We start from the raw sequence: 11423 nt of genomic DNA, 5'->3' as shown, positions 1-11423 counted from the left end.
GCTGAGAGCCTCCAGCTGCTCCTTCAGGGTTTGCCTCCACTTCCGGCAGTGGCCTCTCTCAAGGGCTCCACTGGTCAAGATGGCAGTATAAAGGCCTGGAGAGTTTGGCCTGATGTGGTTCAACTCTGATGGGCAATATTTGCTCTGAGGTCCCCATCGAGTTGGCTGAGGCTTCATCGTGCCTGCATCACAGCCAGTTCCCTCCAGTGGACAGGGCCTCTTTCCTCTCCCTTCCACAGATGTTACTCCTTAATAATTCCCTGTATGCCAAACTCTGTCTCAGCATCTGCTTTTGGACAATGCAACCTGCAACACAAAGCAAAGCTCCTTCCTTGCTAGTCAACCGTGTATGCTAAGCACAGCTATTCAAGAGTGGAAGCCCAGGTGGGGAAACGGGTAGAGCACATGGAAGGGCCATAAAACTGTGGATTCCTGTGATACTGAAAACTGAACATGTGGGTCCTTTGAGTTCATCGAGTCCAGATTTTCTAAAATTGTCTTCTAAGGAAGATATTAGAGAACACTCCTTGTGGCAGAGGTCCCATGGTGCAAACATTTGGGAACTACAGCATACTAAATTTCTCCTTGGAAATTTGTAGTGCACGTTAATGAGAACTCCTATTGTAAAGAACATAATTTAACTTTAGCTTAATGACAATTATCCAAATTTATTTGATTTTAGAATGCTTTTATCCCCATGAAACAACAATTAGCAGTCCACAGCACTAGTGTTCTTTTGATAGCCCTTTGGGAAGCTTTGATGGAGACATAATGTAGAAATTGAGTCCCAAATAGACAAAGTAACTCCCAAAGGCTACAGAATTATTCTTGGCAGAATCAGGACTAGAACTTAGGCCCCCTGAGCTTTTCCCAGTAGTTTACCTGTGCGGTCCAGCTGCCTCTCTCATGTAAGCTTAAAATGATAATTTTTTTTTCTTTTGGTCTCATTTTCAACTGAGGTTCAAAGGCTATAAGAGTAAACTACTCCTGCATTCTAAAATATGGTGTCAGACTTCTGAGCAAGACTCGCAAATGGTGAGGCTGACCACAGGTAACCAGCTCTCACCAAGATGCTGAAGTTGGAAATTGGAACGTTGTCTTGAGAGACTGATGCAATGAGGGGGGTTACCCCTCCCTTCAAGTAAAGTGATAGTGGCTTCCAGAGACTACCCCAAGGGCTGGGTCGCATCTCCTGCCAAAGGGAGGTTGGAAATCAGCCTGGGCCCACAGAGCAGAAGGCTGTGGTTTAGGAAATAACAACAATCCCACCAGTGATGGGCCAAAGGGGGACATTTTCCATGGTGGGCTTGAGAGACAGCCGACCTGGAGTCCTCAAACAGGACTTGGCACAAGAGGGCTGCCTGGAGGGGAGATCAAACAGAAGAATTGTGCAGGTGGATTACTGAGAGTCAGAGCCAAAGGGGAGTTTTAAGAAGCTAGTCAGAAGGCACATCCCACACGGGGGACTGTGGGTGCCACCTCAGTGATGGGGGCTCCCCCAGAGCTCATAGAGGTCTGTTCCTGAGACCAAGTTGGTTTTAAACATCAGCATGGCCTGGGGAGCTAATGCTAGCTCATTGTAGGAGGGAAGAGTCCCCTCTCCCTTATCAACCTTCCTTCCTCTTCCAAATAACCAGAGCTAGCTAGAAGGTGTGAGCAGCCCCCCAAGGCCCCTCTCCTACCCAGCGTGATGCCTGAGACAGCCACTAGCTAGAAGGTGCTAGATGCTAGGAGAGGCTTGTTTGGAGCATTAAAAGCTAATATTACATTGTAGCTCATCTATTATTTACTTAATGGTGACTGTTCTTATGCCTTGAAGTTACTGGAAGCCTTTTCTTCTCTAGGAGAAAGGCCTTGACACCTGCCCAGGATTTCATTTCAAGGAGGGGGTGGGGCACGGGTTATGCATAGAAGGGCGCTGACAACAGATTTGCAGAAGCAGGACTGACTGAGAAAGGAAGAGTCTCTGTATGAATCCACAGGGTAGTGGTCAAAAGTAGAGACTGTGGAGCCAGGCCACTTGTGTTTGCATCCTACACTTAAATCCTCTCTGCCTCCATTTCCTTACCTATAAAATGGGAATAATAGTAGAACCTACCTCATAAAGTTATTATGAGAATTAAGTTGGTTGACACATAACAAACGCATAGAACAGTACCAGACACCATGATAAGTGCTTTATAAATATTGGCTGTTGCGGGTCTAGCGCTCAGGTTACCTGTTATATAAACGTGTACGAGGGTCCCAAGGATGACCATTCCAGTAAGCCAAAAAGTAAGTGAATTTCCTTCCCTGTTGGACTAGGAAAGGTTGGTCTGTACCCCGTTGTCCATAACAGGCAAGCTTATTATCATTCTACTGATAGTTCTGAAGATTTCCTTTCTCTCTAGGAAAACATATGACGTATCTATGCATGGCTAAGGGTGTAGACACCGGCATAACTCCCTACCAAACACTGTGAATGCTCTTTTATTTTAAAATAAATAGCACTTTATTTTAAAGTAAAACAGCATTTAAAATTTTATGCTCCCCTTGCACCAAGGCTAAATTTTGACTTCATCTGTGCATCAGCAGGAGGTGCTGTCCCTGAGGAAATCTAGTAGAGCTGGCATGTGCCATTCAGCATTCAGGACACTGCTCCAAAGTGAATGTTTAGCATCACTTGAATAAGATTTCTGGTCTGTTTTGTTGATTCTCATAGTCTGTGAATTCCAGTGTCAGCTAATAGGAAATCTTTTTCGCTTCCTTACCCGTGACTTCAATCTATATGTTTACAAATGAGGAGGGAGTGGAAACTTAGATTTTTTTTCTTGTCTCTTGGAAATGAGATGTCTGAGGTTTGGAATCTGTCTAGTGGTTTCCAAGTACTCAAAGCAGAATTTAAAACAGGAAATTTAAAGAGATTTGACATTTAATTTCTATGAGTCATGTCACTTGTTCTTAACTATGACCTACACACTTAGCATTTAAAATCAACATCCATCTGCACCACATGCAATTGAGTTAAATAATAGCCACATATGAACAAGAAGATCAAGGATGTATTTTTTTTTCTTTCTGTGTTCCCAGTTTGCTTGTCTCTGTTTTGTATTTACTTCTTCTCTTATCATATAAACAATCTGAAACATGATTTTTCAGTACAAGGAAAATGACTGAGATTTCACTACGATGACATATGATTAAATTATTATAAATACAGAGCAGATATTACCTTGCCAACTTGGGACACGCAGATACACACATAAATTAACTGGAGGTGTGTAGTTTGGGCTTCTTATGTATCTTTATCTCTGTGACCAATTTGAGTTAAAAAAAAATCGAACTGAAGTTAATGACTTGTTCATTTGGTTCCTCATATTGACCTTTGAAACAAAGACCCACATTGAGTGACTTTAGTTAGTTCTGTTTTCCCAAGATTGCTGTTACTTCACTGGGAATCTCTGAAGGAGGTTTTGCCTGGATAGGTTTATGTCTGAAAGAGTGCTTCAGCCAACTTTCATCTGGAATGACTGGGCCACCCTACAAGGTTAATTTTCTGGCAGTTTCTTTCACATTCCCATGCACTTATTGGAAGGGCAACTTGTCCACAGTCCCGGATGTGGCAGGAGAGTGCTTGCAATATAGTGGTGACTGAGCATTCAATGCCTCTATAGTCTTAATTTCATAAAATGCAGTGGACTCCTACACACAAAGGGAAAACATGAGAATATGTGTTTCCTTTCATGTGAACTCAAGGAAAAATGTTCTTTAAAACTCCAAATCTCTTATACACATTGAATATTAAAATCCATGAGCAAAGATCTTACCCATCATACATAGTCTAGATAGGAAAGAGACCCCAAGCAAGCTACTGATGTCATAAGAAACAACCATTGGTCTCATGCAATTTAACATATCATAACCGTAGCTGAACTAAGTAGCAGACCTACCTGGCATAAAATATGGTACATTTAGCCTGTTTTTGGTAATAGGTCTCTATAAACTTTCTGGACACGTCTCAACCAGGAATGGAGCTAATTGGTGAGTCAGTTGCTGAGAGTTCTAATGCACCTCTTAAGGGGGAGTTAAGTCAGATAGGACTGTTGCTAGCCCCAAGAGTTGAACCCTCAGCCAGGAGGTGACTGGAGGAAATTTGTTCTGTGAGGCTGGGTAGGATTTAAGTCAGTCCAATTAAACTTCTGAATTAGATTGTACATCTACAAGAGGCAGAGATAGTAGAAGAAACCCAAGGCCCTGTGGAGTAGGAATACACTACTTTTCCATTATTGTCTGGTAAACGCTTCACAAAGCCTAGGGAGACCAAGCCAAGAGCTTCATAATGACCCATTAAGGGCAAGAGGGTAGAAGAAGGTTTAGAGAACAAGGAAGATTCTCTTTACTTTGGAGGATAACTGGAAATTCACTTGTGTTATTTCTTTGTTTCATCTTCTCTTTCCCCCTTCTTCTCATTCATTTCCTGTCTCCTGTGGATAGGTACAGTGCAATGAACATTTGTGGTAATAGACCCCATGTAAATACTACAGTTGCCGTACCATTTGATGTCCAATATTATTTTAAGTAGAGTCCCAGGTCATTGCTGAGGATTTACTTGGCATTTTTAGAGGATTCTCTAGCATTTTAGTTTAATTACTAACAGACAACAAAACAGCAAAAATTCTGAGTGATGGCATATATGTAGAGGTAATTATAAAAGTGAGAAAGATTTATTCCTTAACACTTTAATGTGGTTTACTTTCATCTTAGTTATAGCAGCTCCTAAAGAGTTTTCTTCACTTGAGAGTAGTTATTGGCAACGCATTAACAACCCACTTAAGATATTAGAAAGGGTCAGTGATCAAAATATGTCCACCTCATTCCAGTTGTGAATTAAGTGAAAAATACTCATCCAATTTTGGTGAATTTTTCATTATTATCTGATTTCTTCAGATTGACCCTGAGTGCAGTGGTGGTAACATTTATCCAGTTAACAAGTGGTAAAAAGAGCTGTATACATGATAAAAAGAGGACTACATTTATGTACATCAGAAGTGCCATCCTGGGTCAGACTACATGCGTGGCTAGGCAGGTGCCTGACAATTGAGTCTAGTGGCCTCACGTGAGAGGTAGGACAATGTGATTGAAAGCATAGTGACCTTGATCTAGGCAGACCCCTTGGGGAAAACGTCCAAGCCATTGGAATTTTATGAATTAGGGTCTGAGTTTGAGTTGGAGAGGTGGTACAGGTCGTGCTGTTTTGCACAGGCCTAATTTTCTTCATATGAAGGTCTTCTATTTCAGATTTTGATGTCATTTCCAAATCAGGCTGTCCACCTGTCACAGAGATACTGTCGCCGCATTGAGAGGAGAAGCCATTTATTAACAACTTCCACTTGTGTCCTGTTCCTAGACTACACTGGCTGTAGTAGGCTATGAATTAATGTTCTATTGTATTTTATATCAAAGGACTTATTTATTAAATGAAAACATTGAAAATATACAGAAATTTATAATTTCATATTTTCAGTGTAATGGTAGCTTTGTAAAAAGATGAAGTAGCTTGGCCTCTGTTATATATATATATATATATATATATATATATATATGGTATGTAATTTACAGTCTACTTAAAAGTGGTTAATTAGCATTTAAAAATGCTAATTAGGAGTCCATACCCCAGAGGTAGCTAGTTAAATATTGTTATCTAAATCTGCACCAGTGTGTTTTGTTATTTAGCGAAAGGGATGTTATAAATAATTATTCACTGAAGAAATGAGTAATATTTAAGATGTATTGTTGGCTAGAAAGATTGTACAGGCATCTTTATCCTTTTATGAAAAAACAAACAAAGAAATCAAGGACCCAGCAAACATCCTGCAAATGCAGCTGAGTAAAATGTTTGTGTGATGCCTTAGCTCTAGAACTCCTTTTGGTCATTTGTGACTCCTGTAATGGAAGACTAAAAGGCTTATTGATCCTATCTTCAAAATATTGTTAGATCTGGGGCTTCCCTGGTGGCACAGTGGTTAAGAATACACCTGTCAATGCAAGGGATACGGGTTCGAGCCCTGGTCTGGGAAGATCCCACATGCTGTGGAGCAACTAAGCCTGCGAGCCACAACTACTGAAGCCCATTTGCCACAGCTACTGAAACCTGTGCCTAGAGCCCATGCTCCATAACAAGAGAAGCCATGGCAATGAGAAGCCCTCACACCGCAACTAAGAGTAGCCCGTGCTCGCCACAACTAGAGACACCCCGCGCACAGCAACAGAGACCCAACGCAGCAAAAAAAAAAATAAATTAATTAATAAATCTATTTTAAAAAGTATTGTTAGATCTGCTTTGTAGTTTCCTATGCGATGCTTTTTAGAGTCAAGAGTTGTGTTAGCTGGGGCTGTTATAACAAAACACCACAGACTGGTGATTCAAACAGCAGACATTTATTTCTCACAGTTCTAGAAGCCAGGAAGTCTGAGGTCAGGGTGGCCGCATGGTTGGGTTCTGGTGAGAACCGTGTTCTTGACTTGATGGCTGCCTTCTTGCTGTATCCTCATAGGATGTAAAGAGAGAGAAGGAAAGCTCTGGTGTCTTTCTCTTCTTATGCGAGTACTAATCCTGTCGTGGGGATCCACCTGTGGATCATTTAAACCTAATTACCTCCCAAACCCCAAAGCGTTTACAAAGAGACCAAACTGGGTCCCTTCAAATTCATATGTTAAAGTCCAAACCCCCAATACCTCAGAATGTGACTCTATATGGAGATAGGGCCTTTAAAGTGGTGATTAAGGTAAAATGCGATCTTGCGCGTGCATCCTAAGGCCATATAAGTAGTACCCTTATAAGAAGAGGTTAGGACAGGGACACACACAGAGGAAAAAGACCACGTGAAGACACTGGGAGAAGACAGCCTCTACAAGCCAAGGAAAGAGGCCTCAGAAGGAAACCCCACTGGCATGGTGATCTTGGACTTCTAGCCACCAGAACCATGAGGAAGTAAGTTTCCATTGTATAAGCCAACTGGTCTGTGGTATTCGCTATAGTAGGCTTGGAAAATGAATACAGACCCATGCAGAAGATGGGAAATGTTATTGTGGCAATATATGGGAAGTACAGTCTGCTACAGTTAGGTTTAAGCCCTCTGTCTTCTGTTAGTTTTCCATTTGTCCCATCTGTTTTTAGTGTTCTATTCCTCCCCACTCCTCCCAAACTTTCTTGCCTTCTTTTGGCTTAATTATTTTTTACAGTTCCACTTTTCCTCCTTTTTAAGCTCTGAATCTTTGTATTCTTTTTGTGGTTGCTCCAGGGATTATGTTTTGCATCTTTATTTTATCACAGCTCACTTAGAATCAACATTGTACCACTTTAACACTTAAGAGACTTGTAACAGTATAATTCTTTTGTGCTCTTGTCATATATTTTTCTTCTATATATATTATAAACATTATCCTTTAAAGAAACTAGGAAAAAAAGAAAGTAGACTCATATTTACCTATGGACTTAACATTTCTGGAGTTCTTCATTTCTTCTTGTGGATTTGACTTTTTATGTAGCTTTTCCCATCAATCTAAAGAACTTCCTTTAGCGTTTCTTAAAATAAGTGTCTGGTCACAAAAAAGTTCCCTGAGTTTTGTTTTATCTGAAAAAAAAAAACTTTTATTCTCATTTTTGAAGAGTATTTTCACTGGATATAGAATTACAGTTTGACAGGTTTTTAAAATTTTCTTTTGCTATGTGTTGATTTGTGTGCCTCTCCATGCCCCCCCTCCCCCAAATGCCTTTGTTGAAGTCCTAATCCTCAGTACCTTAGAATGTGACCTTATTTGGAGATAGGGTCTTTACAGAGGTAATCAAGTTAAATTCAGTCATTAGGGAAGCCTAATCCAATATGATTGGTGTACTTAGAAAAAGAGGAAGTGTGGATACAGAGACGTGCATAGAGGGAAGTTAATGTGAAGAGGCACAGGGGAAAGACAGTCATCTGCAAGCCAAAAATAGAGACCTAGACTAGACCTCCCCTCACAGTCCTCAGAAGGAAGCAACCCTGTCAAGGAATCAACCAAATCCTGATTTTGAACTTCTAGCTTCTAGAACTGTGAGACAATAAATTTCTGTAGTTTAAGTTATCCAGTCTATGATACTTTGTTATGGCAGCCATAGCAAACTAATACACGTCTCATCACTTTAAGGATTTTGTTCCATTTTCTTCTGGTTTCCAAATCTTTTCTAATGAGCAAGTTGGTTGTTATTATTTCCCTATATGTTATGTTTCTTTTTTTTTCCTCTGGCTGCTTTTAAGATTTTATTTTAATCTTTGATTTTTCAGTAGTTTGAACTTACGGGGCTCAGTGTAGTTGTTTTTGTATTTATCCTGTTTGGGGGTTATCTGAACTTCTTGGATCTATGAGTTAAGTTTTTCATCAAATTTGGATACATTTCTTCCATTACTTCTTAAAATATTTTTTTCTGCCTCATTCTTTCTCTCCTTTCCCTGGACTCCAATCATCCAAGGAAATGATATTGTTCCACAGATTACTGAGGCTCTGTTCATTTTTTTTTCAATATTTTTTCTTTCTGTTCTTAAATTTGGATAACTTCCATTCATCTGTTTTCAGCTTCACTGACTTTTCTGCCAAGTAAAATCTGACTTTAATCCAGCAAATTTTTAATTTCAGATATTGTCTTTTTTAGGTATAGGATTTCCATTTAGTTATTTTTTATATTTTCAGTTTCTCTGCTGAGATTCTCCATCCATTTATTCATTCATTGTCCATCTTTTCTTGAACAAATTTACAATAGCTTTTAACACTCTTTATCTGCTAAATCCAACATCTGGATCATCTTGAGGTCTGTAGCTATTGCCAGGTTTTTTTGTGAATGTGGGTCACCTTTTCCTGCCCCCCTTTCTTTTTGCATGTCTAGTGATTTGTATTATGTGCTGGATATTTTGGGTAATAAATTGTGAGGAGTCAGAATCATATTAAGTTTTATTCTGGCAAGCAGGTCAACTTACTGGTGAATCCTCTTGACCCTGTCTGGATTGGTTTTAGGCTTTATTGAGCCAGATATATTTTGCTTTTGTCCTTTGTCCTAGGTTATGACTGTTATTCTCGGGAGTGTTACTTACTCCTAAGGCATGGCCTTTCTGGGTCGTACTTGAATGTCCAGTGCTCAGCAAGGTCTCTCAACTCTGGCGTGGCTGGACTCCAACCCCTCCCAGAACAGCTTGGTAGTATCTCCATTCAGCCCTCTGCCACCCAGTACCTGCTCTCTGCTACACCCTTGGAGTCTTATGTTGCTTATGGTCTGTCCAGCACTCAGGCAAGTACCCTGGGGTACTCACACCAAAGATAACTGGGAACCCCTCTGTACTGATTTCTCTTAGCTCTACCATGGTATGTGCATTCCAGCCACCTTAACAGCCTCAAAGTACTCTGTCTCCTCAGATCACTGAGATCATTATTCTCCTCCCAGGTTCCACATTTCTGGGTGGTCAGGAAAAGTGCCCCAAGGAAGAAAACTGCACTGAATGTGTAGCTCGCTTTGTGTTTCCTGTCTTTCAAGCATCAAACGAGTGCTATTGCCCAATACCTAAAAAAATGTTTTCCACTTATTATTTGCCCAGGTTTATAGTTGTTTTTGGTGAGAGAATAATTCCAATACCACTTACTCCATCGTGGCCCAAAGTGGAAGTCCAATACTCAAAACATTTTTATGCATAAATGAATGAATTTGACTTTGCCTTCCTAGTGTTCAGGATAAAGCCTGGCACAATTGGAGCTTAATATACATTTGTTGGATAAATTTCTAAGATTTCAAAGAAAATCTACCCTCAAACTCCATTATTGGCCCACTATAAATGTGGAAAATAGGAGTAGAAGAAGGTACTAAATGTTAATATGGAACTTTGTTTTTCTAATTTTAGTTAGCTTGTACTTCATGCAAATGGAAATGTTTCTGTATCCAGAACTGTTTTATTGGTAAACTCTCTAGAGGAGATTGAGGAACATTGACACAATGCAGATTACTTTCTTGGTGGAAAGAAAATTGACATCTATAGTAGACTTGGCTGGGAAGAAACAACCATGTTGTTGAGATCAGAAGAAATACACACAACTTTCTGGGGGAATAAGAAATGGTGTCTTGTCAAGAGACTCATATCTTGTTTGATTGGAGATGTCATCATCAGCTTTCCAAGAAGCTATATAAAGAGGGCAACCCTCTCTCCTTTTTAGCAATTTTCACCTTGTTTTCTGAGGGATTTTTTTTGTGTGTGGTTTCACACCAGGCCCAGCTGGGTCTAAACAAAATCAGCTGGAGGAATCCTTCTGCACCTGGGTCCTGCAGGTCCATTCTGTGTCACCCAGTAGGGTGGGAGCGGGCAGTATCAAGCTTATTCCTCAGTGGAAGTTCTGCCACTTTGAATAGCATGGTGACATCTCAGCTTTATGCTAAGGGAATAAAATATTCATTGCTTCAAGTTTCCATAATGACAAAGCATTCACTTTTCTTGTTTTCAAACTGGGAATCCTTCTAGAATATCTATTAGGGGAGTCCACTGTGAGTCACTGTCACAGCTTAGATGCCCACCCTTTTCTTTTAACCCTTCTACTCCAATTCTCTGCACATCACATGTAGATACAAACTTTTGTTCTTGTTTCCTAGAGGAACAAAGAGGCAGCAGAGTTAAAAATTGCTAATAAATCATGTGACCATCTGTAGTACAAATTTTATTGAAAAACGAACTAGAATTATGCAGTTCTCCCTAGCTCCCTGAGTTCTGACACTTCCTCCTTCAGACAATTAATTTGATTCAAGACTCTGGAAAGCAAGAAGATGAATTAGATATTAATAAGACTGATTTATGCAAAGGAAGCCACAACAATGAATATATTGTGCATTATGCAAAGCAGAGGCAGTGCGCTTCAGAATGAGTCACTTGAAATCTTAATTACAGGTTATATATTGAAGTACATGGCAATGACATTGTCCTGCATTAAACATTTAACCTCAAAGATATCAAATAAAAATGTAGTTTTAAAAGAATTTTTTAAAGCAATTAAAAAAATCACAGCACCTAAATTGTTATGAATTTATATGTATTTCTTGACTTAAACGTGACAAGATGACACGTGATAGAGGACAGTTTGACATGTGCCTTTCTGCTCCACAACACACCTTATATGCCTAATGAGGATGTAACTTTCTCTATTATAATACGGCTCACATCCTACTGGGGAATGAGGCAGCCATTAATGCACAGCTGTTGGCTTCTGTGTAATAGATAGATATGGAACAAAACAGCCTCTATTTAGCTGTTGCCTTTTTGTGAAACAGCAGTGAAATTTCCTACAATAATAATAATGATAATAATCTCTTACAGTTACTCAGTGATTTACAGTACACAAAGCGTTTGAACATTTAGAATAACAATGGCTACCATTTATTC

This window comes from Mesoplodon mirus, assembly GCF_964341445.2.
Source record: "Mesoplodon mirus genome assembly, chromosome: 10".
Classification (NCBI taxonomy): domain Eukaryota; kingdom Metazoa; phylum Chordata; class Mammalia; order Artiodactyla; family Ziphiidae; genus Mesoplodon; species Mesoplodon mirus.
This window is presented reverse-complemented; position numbering follows the sequence as displayed.